The sequence below is a fragment of the Kogia breviceps genome, chromosome 18 (genome assembly GCF_026419965.1).
Source record: "Kogia breviceps isolate mKogBre1 chromosome 18, mKogBre1 haplotype 1, whole genome shotgun sequence".
NCBI lineage: Eukaryota > Metazoa > Chordata > Mammalia > Artiodactyla > Physeteridae > Kogia > Kogia breviceps.
The window spans coordinates 12,387,632-12,400,998 of NC_081327.1; positions in this window are offsets into that span (position 1 = coordinate 12,387,632).

Genomic DNA, 13,367 nt, shown 5'->3' on the forward strand with positions numbered 1-13,367 from the left:
CCACAGCCTCGCAGGCGCCCCAGCCTCCCTCCAGGCCCCGGACCACACAGCTAGGGCAGCTGGAGGAGCCAAGGCCTCGGAGACGGAGGCTGGGCAGCTGCATTTAGGCCTTTCGTTGGGGGCTGCAGGCACCCCCGTTTGGCAGAGGAGAAAGCAAGCTTAGAGAGGGTCAGCCTCTCGCCGAGGCCTCACGGCAAGGACCGGCCAGGCCCGGGGCTGGAGCCCCTCTGTGTGCCAAGGGCACCTCATCGGGACTTTCAATAGAGAGGAGGACAGTGGGGTCTGAGGTGGTAACACCGACATCTACTCGGGTGGAGAGGCTCCCGGGATGATGGACTCCATTGCTCTGATCACTAAGGGTGTCCCTTTTGTATCCCTCATTCTGTATATTGCTGTGTATCCCACTAGCTCATCTTTTCCCTGATTTCTTCATTGTGGTTGGATATTTCTCCACATGCTGCCGACCTGAAAGTCCTGACTTGACCTTGATGTTTGGCCAAATGTTTGCATTCAGTCTGTTACCAGTTTGATTGATAGTTCATTTCTCAGAAGTCAGATATGGGCATCCTGGATGGATTCCTACTCATTTGTGTTGCTTATCTTCGATCAGTTCCGGAATAATATGCTTAGGAGCATTTTTGTTTCACCTCGAAATACGTGGTGGACGTCCTTATTTCCCAACACTCTTTTCGTTTCCTCGAGCTGTAGGTCACGCTCGTAAATCATCCAGGTTTTAGCAGAACACTTGCATGAGCCTTGACAATATACGGACCTGGGCAACCACCACCCCAATCAAGTTTTAGCCCCTGAAACAGCCAGTCCCCCTCCACCTGCCCCAGGAAACACTGTCACTCCTCAGCATGTAAGAGCCACCAAGTTCATTTGCCATGAAAACAAAGAGGGGGTGCCCAGCGGGCTGAGTTTGCTGGCTTTCCCTCCTTCAGAAGGAACTGGGGCGAAAAGTACTAGGTGTACCACGGTGTGGGTAGGAATTGAAAATCCAAGGCTCTGTCCATGTCAGCTTCTTGTAGACTTTGGGTTGCTTTTCATCTACAGTGAAGATAATTCAGGGGCTGGATTGGTTTTGTAAATTCGTTTCCCAATGAGGAAAATGACACGTTTGAAAAATCTGACCTTTTTGTTTGGCCCTGCTGTGCTTGACTTGTGGGATCTTTTTTCCCTGATGAGGAATGGAACCCGGGCCCTCGGCAATGAAAGCACCGAGTCCTAACCACTGGACCACCCGGAAATTCCACAAAATGTGACTTTTTCTTAAGCTAGGAAGTCCACTGGAAACCTTACAGTTTTATTGATAAATATAGTAAATTGTATCAATCCAATCACTTGCTAAGGAGAAGCAGATGCTGTCATATTTGGTTCCATTGATAAACTGAGTTCATTAAACCCCTTTAAGCTTTTTTTTTTTTTTTTTCTTTTTTTTTTTTTTTTTGCGGTACGCGGGCTTTTCACCGTTGTGGCCTCTCCCGCTGCGGAGCGCAGGCTCCGGACGCGCAGGCTCAGCGGCCATGGCTCACGGGCCCAGACGCTCCGCGGCACGTGGGATCCTCCCGGACCGGGGCACGAACCCGTGTCCCCTGCATCGGCAGGCGGATTCTCAAACACTGCACAGCCAGGGAAGTCCCCCCTTTAAACATTTTAATCAGAATGGGGGATTTTGACATGTTGAGTTTTTTTTTTTTTTGCGGTACGCAGGCCTCTCACTGCTGCGGCCTCTCCCGCTGCGGAGCGCAGGCTCGGGACGCGCAGGCTCAGCGGCCATGGCCCACGGGCCCAGCCGCTCCGCGGCACGCGGGATCCTCCCGGACCGGGGCACGAACCCAGGTCCCCTGCATCGGCAGGTGGACTCTCGACCACTGCGCCACCAGGGAAGCCCCTGACATGTTGAGTTTTAAGTATTTCCACTGTCTCTCCAAGTCCTAAGTAACCTTGTACATTTCCATCTTGCCTTGTGAAAACACTGATTGGCTGTTTCTCCTCCTCTTCTGCCGTCCTTTCCTTCTTCTGCTGAGCAGTCGGGTGCTCCAGCTGTTATGCTGGTGAGTGAGTGCTGCCTCTGGGGGTTGGGGGGCCCACAGGGTGGGGTGAGGGGGCTGCGGGGCGCCCCTCCCCCAGGGCTGGGTCCGCTGGGGGTGTCAGAGGGAGCCGGTGAGGAGGGCGCTCAGCAGAGGCTGGCCCTCAGGAGGGGGCAAGGACGGCGCGGGACAGCGGCGGGCGCAGCCCCGCCGTGGGAGCACGTGTCTGTGCAGGGGTGAGGGTCACTGAGAGGTGCTGGAGCCCAGCGCGGGAGGGGGGCTTCCCCAGGGGGAGGAAATGCCGTGTGGGTGTCAGCGATGTAAGGAAGTCCAGAGCTGCTCTCTCCCTGTCAGAGGAGGGACGGAGAGATGTGGACCAAAGAAATGGGCCGTGAACGCTGTGACATCGGACTGGAAATGGAGGTGTCCGTGTGAGCTAATAATTAGATGATTAAATTTATGTGAACATTTTTAGATGTGATTTATACTGTGGTTATATAGGAGAATTATGCTTCAAAAATGCACAGGGGCTTCCCTGGTGGCGCAGTGGTTGAGAGTCCGCCTGCCGATGCAGGGGACACGGGTTCGTGCCCCGGTGCGGGAAGGTCCCACATGCCGCAGAGCGGCTGGGCCCGTGAGCCATGGTTGCTGAGCCTGCGCGTCTGGAGCCTGTGCTCCGCGAAGGGAGAGGCCACAACAGTGAGAGGCCCGCGTACCACAAACAAACAAAAAAAACACTGAAGGGACTTCCCTGGCGGTCCAGTTTAAGACCCCGTGCTCCCAATGCAGGGGGCCCGGGTTTGATACCTGGTCAGGGAACTGGATCCCCGCTGCTGCAACGAAGACCTGGTGCAGCCAAATAAATGTTTAAGAAGATGCACACTGAAGTATTTAGGGGTGAAGTGTCACGATGCCTGCAACTTGCCTTCCAATGGTTCGCAGAGAGAAATGGCCGATGTGGCAAATATGAACCCGCCTGGGAGCCTAGATGACATCTCTGTGGGTGGTCTTTGTCCTCTTCTCTTAACTTTTCTGTAAGTCTGAAAATTTTCAGAATGGTGGGGGAATAAATCAAACTTGGGGTTCTGATTTTACAGAATCCAGACTACCGTGGTTCCCCAAAAGAGCATCCTCTCCAACATGCCTACCCCCCAGATGAGGCCTTGGAAAGCAGTGGAGACAAGAAGAACCTCCCTGGAGGCAGCACCAGAACCAGTCTTTGAGCTTCACATCCGGTGCGCTTGATCTTTGCTATGGACCAGTGTCTGCTGCACGTTTCCCTGTTTCCCATTTCCTGAATAAGAACGCCTTCTCCTTAGTTTACTGGGTGCCTAGGTTAATCTTAGTTTATTGGGTGTCTTAGTTTATTGGGTGACAAAGAGGACTGTGTGTGTCTTCCACCAAAATCCTGGCCCCTGGGCTGCGCACAGTAACCAGATGGGAGCTGGAGGTTGTCTCCATTGGAAGAGGAGGTGAGTGGTGTGGGTAGGGAAGCAGAGGACACATGAATGTCACTGTAGAGAAAGCGGGGGGCTGTAACAGGGGGTGCCGGCTGGCCATCCAATATCCATCATCACTTTCTTTCTTAATCAGACTCCTGACTCAGTCCAGGATGGCCATGTGGCTGTTGCATTTCCCCGGGTTCCAGTTACTTTTGTTGTGAAGCCAATTACCCCAACGCTTTGCGGCTTAAAACAGCCATTGTGTGTGGGGGGGCTCCTGGCTTCTGTAGGTCAAGAGTTTGGACAGGGCACAGAGGGAATGGCTTGTCTCTTAAGGTTCCTTGATATCTGGGCAGCCTGTGTTACTACGGGGCTGAGATCATCGGGGTGACCTGCACACAGCCTTCCTAGGAAGCCGGTGCATCTTCAGAGTAGCCGGCGGCGGGCGCCGGGGCGGGCGGGGACCCGGGCTCCGGCCCCGAGGCCATGTGCACCCGCCAGGCCCACCTCCGTTCCCGCTGCCCGGAAATCCTGCCTCCCACCTCTTGTCCCACCTCCAGAAGCACCTGGTGCCATGGATTGCCGAGCTGTTTGCTGGCTCTGAATTCAATGAGTTACTTCTATAGTTTTCCAACTCCAGCCTAGGATTCAATTTCTGGGGTGTACCAAGAGGTTACTACATATCCAGTACCTAAATGTGTCTTCTCTCTCCTTTTCTTTGGCCCTGAGGGTTTACAACTTTAAAAAATCCTTTAAAACATAGTGGTTAAGGGCCAGATGCCTGGGATCATTCTTTTGGCCCTGCATTCCCTGACTATGTGATCTGAAGACGGTTGCTTTTCTCGTTATGTCGGTAAAACACGGATGACAGCAGGCCCTACCTCCTAGATCCAATTAGATGACAGTGAGAAACTAAAGGGTGAATGTTGATCAAGTGCCTAGAGCTGTGTGACACCCACCAGGATATGCCATTTGCACGGGAGTCACTGCTGCTCGGGGGTTTTAGGAAGGGAGCCACATTCAAATGACACATTCTCCAAGTTTGATGTGTCAGCCACATACATTCAGATGACATTTTTCCTGACGAAACTTGATCTAGTATTTTGTGCAGCTGAGTTCCTTTCCTGTTTTTCTTGCCTGGCAGGGCCACAACGTTTGTAGATATTCAAATGACACAAAGGGTCCACACATCTTTTGTCTTGCCTGACTTTGTTGTTTCATTAATTAATTATTTTATTTATTTTTGGCTGTGTTGGGTCTTTATTGCTATGTGCGGGCTTTCTCTAGTAGCGGCGAGCGGGGACTACTCTTCGTTGCGGGGCGCAGGCTTCTCGTTGCAGTGGCTTCTCTTGCTGTGGAGCACGGGCTCTAGGCACGTGGGCTTCAGGAGTTGTGGCTCGGGGGCTCTAGAGCGCAGGCTCAATAGTTGTGGCGCACGGGCTTAGTTGCTCCGCGGCATGTGGGATCTTCCCGGACCAGGGCTCGAACCCGTGTCCCCTGCATCGGCAGGCGGATTCTCAACCACTGCACAGCCAGGGAAGTCCCTGTATACACATTTAAATGTTCTACATGATCCTGCAGCCCTCCTAAGGAAATAAACGCAAAGAAACAGCTAAACCTTCAAGCTAAGAACAATAAAATCAACTGTGGAAAAGTAACTAATATGTGGGGAGGCTAAAGGAAGGTGAGAATTATTTTAACAAGACCTGTTTCTATTGAACTCTCTGGGTCTCAGCTTGCTGATAAAAATGTTACTTTCCTTGGTTACAAGTAGGGTGTCTTTCACGTAGTAGTTTTTATCTCCTGTTTTCAGGAGAAAAGGGGAGATAAGAAGGCCCTTCCTGTATTTGCTGCTTTTCAAGTGCTTTTAGCTCAGAATAATCCTCATGTCAAAGGGGCATATTTTGTTGTTGGTGGTGGTGTTTAATATTTATTTATTCAGGCTGTGCCAGGTCTTCATTGTGGCATGTGGGATCTTCGTTGCAGCATGCAAACTCTTAGTTGTGGCACGCGAACTCTTAGTTGCGGCATGCATGTGGGATCTAGTTCCCTGACCAGGGATCGATCCCAGACCCCCTGCATTGGGAGAGTGGGGTCTTACCCACTGGACTGCCAAGGAAGTCCCAAAGGGTCATATTTTGGGTGGCATATTTGTCACCCTTCAACACACACACACACACACACATACACACATATTTACATCCATCTTTCTTTCTCTTTTATGTGTATATAATACTCATCTGTCACAGAGGGCAAGTATGACTCCACTCATACAAGGTACCCGGACCAGTGAGCTTCACAGAGACAGGAAGTCACATGGTGGTGGCCAGGGCGTGGGGAAGGGGAACGGGGAGCCAGTGTTTGGTGGGTACAGGTTTCAGTTGGGGGAGGTGAAAAAGTTCTGGTGAGAGATGGTGGTGAGGGTTGAGCAACAATGAGAATGTACTTGAGGCCACTGAAGTGTAAATTTAAAACAGGGTTATAATGGTAAATTCCATGGTTCTCTATTTTAACACAATTTTTAAAACCTTTTAAAAATAATCCTCTCCAAAAAACCCCCAACTCATGCCATCATTACTTCAAATGGATACTCCCATTTCCAGTCCGATGTCACAGGGTTCATGGCCCATTTCATTTGGAGTTACCTCCATGGAGGTATTTTCGGTGTTAATTTCATACTTGTGTTACTATTTTTCTAAGATTTAGTTTAATTTTTACTTTTTTGGCTGTGTTGGGTCTTCGTTGCAGTGCGCGGGCTTCTCATTGCACTGCGGTGGCTTCTCTTGATGTGGAGGACGGGCTCTCGGTGTGCGGAATTCAGTCGTTGCAGCACGCGGGCTCAGTAGCTGTAGCTCGCGGGCTTAGTTGCCCCACGGCATGTGGCGTGTTCCCGGACCAGGGATCAAACCTGTGTCTCCTGCACTGGCAAGCGGATCCTTAACCAATGCGCCACCAGGGAAGTCGCTGCTTATTTTTTAATCAGTTATTCACGCACATAGTCTACAGATTCAAATAGTGGGTAAACAACATCTTTCCTCCCACCCATCTGCCCGCTTCTCCAGCCCAACGTAGCTCTTTAAAAAAAAATTATTATTATTCTTTTGGCCTCGCCGTGCATGCGTGATCTTAGTTCCCAAACCAGCGATCACACCCGTGCCCCCTGCAGTGGAAGTGCAGAGCCTTAACCACTGGACCACCAGGGAAGTCCCCTGGTGGGTGTATTTTAAAACCACTGCATCCACTTCCCTTTGCAACCACAGGTAGCTAAATGCATGTAAGTGGATATTCTGTTTGGGGCTTCTGGAAAGTTCTTTGCAGGAAACTGACCCAGCAGCAGAAGAGCCATTTGACCCTCCACCTTCCTCGTCCTTCCTGTCTGAAACATACCATGACCAGAAATTTTGGTCAGGAAGTAAAACCTGTACCTGCAGACTGAATAATGTTCGTCGTGACCCAGAGGTTGTACTGAGTGCTTTTTCTCTCCAATTTTAATATGGCCCAAAATATACATGCATAACATTTAAAGACACAGTTTTACAAAGCTTGTGGTGAAATAACAGTAGTTTTCTTTCTCCCCAGCCACCTCCTCATTTCCCCTTCAGGAGAGCCAAAGCAATTTTAGCTGGATCTTTTCCTCCATAGCTGTAAATAATCTGCTTACTGCTACTGCTGGATCTTTCTGTTGGGGCATTATGTACTGAGACTCCCACTACAGAGGAAGAGGGTGGAGCTTTCTTTCCTTTCCTCACCTCCTCCCCCCCACTGTGTACATGTGCCCCCTTCCTGGTTACCAAGAGACTTATAAAGTCCTTTTGGTTACATCAGTGATCAGCGTTTACATCCCTGTAACTCTGTTGGCACCATTCACCAGCCAGCCATGTGGTGTATCTGTGAAGGGTTCTCCTTTTTGCATATCATTATGTTTTTCCTGGAGTTAATGATCATCCTATTTTGTATTTGTTTTGTTTTCTCTTAGGAAAACGTACTCATAGGTACTTCTTATGAACTGGAATCCTGAGTTCTCTGTCCCTTGACAAAGTCTCTCAATACATTCAGAGGCGCCCAGCTTTCTATTGGCTTCACTTTCTTGGAGAGTTTGCCCCCGGCTGTCCTCTACGCCAGCCCTCCCTTTCCTTCGCGATGGAAAGGTGCTTGAAGCCCCCAGTTCTCTCTGTGGACAGCTGTCACCTCTCAGCCTCGCTTTTTTTTTTTTTTTTTTTTTAATTCAAGACCCATTGATTCTCTAGTTCAGCCCACACGGAGACACCCTCCTTGAAAAGGCGTTAAATCCTTCCATTCGCTTTAACACCTTGTGCTGAAAACACGTGTTCCAAGGTTTCAACTACGAGATCCACATTCTTAAAGCACTAATTCTTAAACCTCATCTAGATTTCTCCCCTTGGATGGGGGGAGATGACCTAAACACCGCGAAGAACAGCTCAGGACCGTGGGCTCTGCTCGCCCAGAAGACCTCGTAGCTCCTTTGACCACCCGGCTGGAGCCAGGATTAGGGCCCTGAGACGAGGGGCGCCTGCTGGGCCACCGCCACCGCAGATGGGACACGCTGCCTTCGGGCGCCTTCCTGCCACCACCGTCCCCAACTCCTGTCCTCTTCACTAGGCTGGCTGTCACCTTTAGTTTCTCTGGGGTTCAGGGATCCCAAACGGTCTCCGCTCACACTTCGGCATCACGCCTGCTGCCTCAGCACCGCTGGTCCACAGCACGGGGAAAAGCACAAAGAACTGCTTTGCAACACACCAACGTTCCACACAAAAATTATTTTATAAGCCTGCAGGTTGTTTTCTTTTTTTAACGTCTTTATTGGGGTATAATTGCTTTCCAATGGTGTGTTAGTTTCTGCTTTACAACAAAGTGAATCAGTTATATATATATATATATACATCTGTTCCCATATCTCTTCCCTCTTGCATCTCCCTCCTTCCCACCCTCTCCATCCCACCCCTCTAGGTGGTCACAAAGCACCGAGCTGATCTCCCTGTGCCACGCGGCTGCTTCCCACTAGCTATCCTCCCTACGTTTGGTAGTGTGTATATGTCCCTGCCACTCTCTCACTTCGTCACAGCTTACCCTTGCCCCGCCCCATGTCCTCAAGTCCGTGCTCTAGTAGGTCTGTGTTTTATTCCCGTCCTACCCCTGGGCTCTTCATGACATTTTTTTTTCTTAGACTCCATATATATGTGTTAGCATACGGTATTTGTTTTTCTCCCTCTGACTTACTTCCCTCTGTATGACAGACTCCAGGTCCATCCACCTCACTACAAATAACTCAATTTCGTTTCTTTTTATGGCTGAGTAATATTCCATTGTATATATGTGCCATATCTTCTTTATCCATTCACCTGTCGATGGACACTTAGGTTGCTTCCATGTCCTGGCTATTGTAAATAGAGCTGCAGAATGTTCACTGCAGGTTCTCCTGTATCAGAGGACACTCCCAAGGCCGTGACCCCCCCCACCCCAGCTCCCCACTGCCCTTGAGCGCGCACACGCCCCTGGCTCCACTCCAGCGCGCCCTCCTGATGAACTGAGGGCGGCGCCCTGGGCTCATCAGCAGGATCTGTCCCGAAGCCAGTCCTAGAGTGACAAGAGCCACACCTGCAGGTCTGTTCCACTGACCAGCCGCACAGGACCGAGCTGGGCCCACGGACCTTGGTCTGGGTTGTGTTGGCTGGTCGTTCTTGCCTAGGTTCACAGGCCAACAGCCAGCGGCCTTCCTTTCCTGCTCATCACCGCCCCAGCGGCTCACTCCTACCTGGCTGCGGTCCCACGCCTGGCAGCGTCGTGTTCCGGGGCCAGCCAAGAACTGAGACCCCAGCAGGTCCCTAGTTGCCAGCAGGCAAACTCCGCTTTAAAGTACTGCTGCCTAGCCGTGTTCTGGAGGCTCCAGAGCCGGGAAAGTGCGGAGAGCATAGCAGGCCGCGGCGCCCCCAGCCCTGGACCCGCGATTACAGAGGCGGAGGCGCCAGAACCTCGCTGCATGCCACCCTCAAAACAAGCGACCTCTGGGCCAACCTGCCCCGCGGACCTGGGCGCACAGCCGGCCACCGCGGCCCAGGACGGAGGCGCGGGCGGGGACCCGGGTTCCGGCCCCGAGGCCACGTGCACCCGCCAGGCCCACCTCCGTTCCCGCGGCCCGGAAAGCCTGCCTCCCACCTCCAGAAGCACCTGGTGCCATGGATTGCCGAGCTGTTTGCTGGCTCTGAATTCAATGAGTTTCTTCTATAGTTTTCCAACTCCAGCCTAGGATTCAATTTCTGGGGTGTACCAAGAGGTTACCACGTATCCAGTACCTAAATGTGTCTTCTCTCTCCTTTTCTTTGGCCCTGAGGGTTTACAACTTTAAAAAATCCTTTAAAACATAGTGGTTAAGGGCCAGATGCCTGGGATCATTCTTTTGGCCCTGCGTTCCCTGACGATGTGATCTGAAGACGGTTGCTTTTCTCGTTATGTCGGTAAAACACGGATGACAGCAGGCCCTACCTCCTAGATCCAATTAGATGACAGTGAGAAACTAAAGGGTGAATGTTGATCAAGTGCCTAGAGCTGTGTGACACCCACCAGGATATGCCATTTGCACGGGAGTCACTGCTGCTCGGGGGTTTTAGGAAGGGAGCCACATTCAAATGACACATTCTCCAAGTTTGATGTGTCAGCCACATACATTCAGATGACATTTTTCCTGACGAAACTTGATCTAGTATTTTGTGCAGCTGAGTTCCTTTCCTGTTTTTCTTGCCTGGCAGGGCCACAACGTTTGTAGATATTCAAATGACACAAAGGGTCCACACATCTTTTGTCTTGCCTGACTTTGTTGTTTCATTAATTAATTATTTTATTTATTTTTGGCTGTGTTGGGTCTTTATTGCTATGTGCGGGCTTTCTCTAGTAGCGGCGAGCGGGGACTACTCTTCGTTGCGGGGCGCGGGCTTCTCGTTGCAGTGGCTTCTCTTGCTGTGGAGCACGGGCTCTAGGCACGTGGGCTTCAGGAGTTGTGGCTCGGGGGCTCTAGAGCGCAGGCTCAATAGTTGTGGGGCACGGGCTTAGTTGCTCCGCGGCATGTGGGATCTTCCCGGACCAGGGCTCGAACCCGTGTCCCCTGCATCGGCAGGCGGATTCTCAACCACTGCACAGCCAGGGAAGTCCCTGTATACACATTTAAATGTTCTACATGATCCTGCAGCCCTCCTAAGGAAATAAACGCAAAGAAACAGCTAAACCTTCAAGCTAAGAACAATAAAATCAACTGTGGAAAAGTAACTAATATGTGGGGAGGCTAAAGGAAGGTGAGAATTATTTTAACAAGACCTGTTTCTATTGAACTCTCTGGGTCTCAGCTTGCTGATAAAAATGTTACTTTCCTTGGTTACAAGTAGGGTGTCTTTCACGTAGTAGTTTTTATCTCCTGTTTTCAGGAGAAAAGGGGAGATAAGAAGGCCCTTCCTGTATTTGCTGCTTTTCAAGTGCTTTTAGCTCAGAATAATCCTCATGTCAAAGGGGCATATTTTGTTGTTGGTGGTGGTGTTTAATATTTATTTATTCAGGCTGTGCCAGGTCTTCATTGTGGCATGTGGGATCTTCGTTGCAGCATGCAAACTCTTAGTTGTGGCACGCGAACTCTTAGTTGCGGCATGCATGTGGGATCTAGTTCCCTGACCAGGGATCGATCCCAGACCCCCTGCATTGGGAGAGTGGGGTCTTACCCACTGGACTGCCAAGGAAGTCCCAAAGGGTCATATTTTGGGTGGCATATTTGTCACCCTTCAACACACACACACACACACATACACACATATTTACATCCATCTTTCTTTCTCTTTTATGTGTATATAATACTCATCTGTCACAGAGGGCAAGTATGACTCCACTCATACAAGGTACCCGGACCAGTGAGCTTCACAGAGACAGGAAGTCACATGGTGGTGGCCAGGGCGTGGGGAAGGGGAACAGGGAGCCAGTGTTTGGTGGGTACAGGTTTCAGTTGGGGGAGGTGAAAAAGTTCTGGTGAGAGATGGTGGTGAGGGTTGAGCAACAATGAGAATGTACTTGAGGCCACTGAAGTGTAAATTTAAAACAGGGTTATAATGGTAAATTCCATGGTTCTCTATTTTAACACAATTTTTAAAACCTTTTAAAAATAATCCTCTCCAAAAAACCCCCAACTCATGCCATCATTACTTCAAATGGATACTCCCATTTCCAGTCCGATGTCACAGGGTTCATGGCCCATTTCATTTGGAGTTACCTCCATGGAGGTATTTTCGGTGTTAATTTCATACTTGTGTTACTATTTTTCTAAGATTTAGTTTAATTTTTACTTTTTTGGCTGTGTTGGGTCTTCGTTGCAGTGCGTGGGCTTCTCATTGCACTGCGGTGGCTTCTCTTGATGTGGAGGACGGGCTCTCGGTGTGCGGGATTCAGTCGTTGCAGCACGCGGGCTCAGTAGCTGTAGCTCGCGGGCTTAGTTGCCCCACGGCATGTGGCGTGTTCCCGGACCAGGGATCAAACCTGTGTCTCCTGCACTGGCAGGCGGATCCTTAACCAATGCGCCACCAGGGAAGTCGCTGCTTATTTTTTAATCAGTTATTCACGCACATAGTCTACAGATTCAAATAGTGGGTAAACAACATCTTTCCTCCCACCCATCTGCCCGCTTCTCCAGCCCAACGTAGCTCTTTAAAAAAAAATTATTATTATTCTTTTGGCCTCGCCGTGCATGCGTGATCTTAGTTCCCAAACCAGCGATCACACCCGTGCCCCCTGCAGTGGAAGTGCAGAGCCTTAACCACTGGACCACCAGGGAAGTCCCCTGGTGGGTGTATTTTAAAACCACTGCATCCACTTCCCTTTGCAACCACAGGTAGCTAAATGCATGTAAGTGGATATTCTGTTTGGGGCTTCTGGAAAGTTCTTTGCAGGAAACTGACCCAGCAGCAGAAGAGCCATTTGACCCTCCACCTTCCTCGTCCTTCCTGTCTGAAACATACCATGACCAGAAATTTTGGTCAGGAAGTAAAACCTGTACCTGCAGACTGAATAATGTTCGTCGTGACCCAGAGGTTGTACTGAGTGCTTTTTCTCTCCAATTTTAATATGGCCCAAAATATACATGCATAACATTTAAAGACACAGTTTTACAAAGCTTGTGGTGAAATAACAGTAGTTTTCTTTCTCCCCAGCCACCTCCTCATTTCCCCTTCAGGAGAGCCAAAGCAATTTTAGCTGGATCTTTTCCTCCATAGCTGTAAATAATCTGCTTACTGCTACTGCTGGATCTTTCTGTTGGGGCATTATGTACTGAGACTCCCACTACAGAGGAAGAGGGTGGAGCTTTCTTTCCTTTCCTCACCTCCTCCCCCCCACTGTGTACATGTGCCCCCTTCCTGGTTACCAAGAGACTTATAAAGTCCTTTTGGTTACATCAGTGATCAGCGTTTACATCCCTGTAACTCTGTTGGCACCATTCACCAGCCAGCCATGTGGTGTATCTGTGAAGGGTTCTCCTTTTTGCATATCATTATGTTTTTCCTGGAGTTAATGATCATCCTATTTTGTATTTGTTTTGTTTTCTCTTAGGAAAACGTACTCATAGGTACTTCTTATGAACTGGAATCCTGAGTTCTCTGTCCCTTGACAAAGTCTCTCAATACATTCAGAGGCGCCCAGCTTTCTATTGGCTTCACTTTCTTGGAGAGTTTGCCCCCGGCTGTCCTCTACGCCAGCCCTCCCTTTCCTTCGCGATGGAAAGGTGCTTGAAGCCCCCAGTTCTCTCTGTGGACAGCTGTCACCTCTCAGCCTCGCTTTTTTTTTTTTTTTTTTTTTAATTCAAGACCCATTGATTCTCTAGTTCAGCCCACACGGAGACACCCTCCTT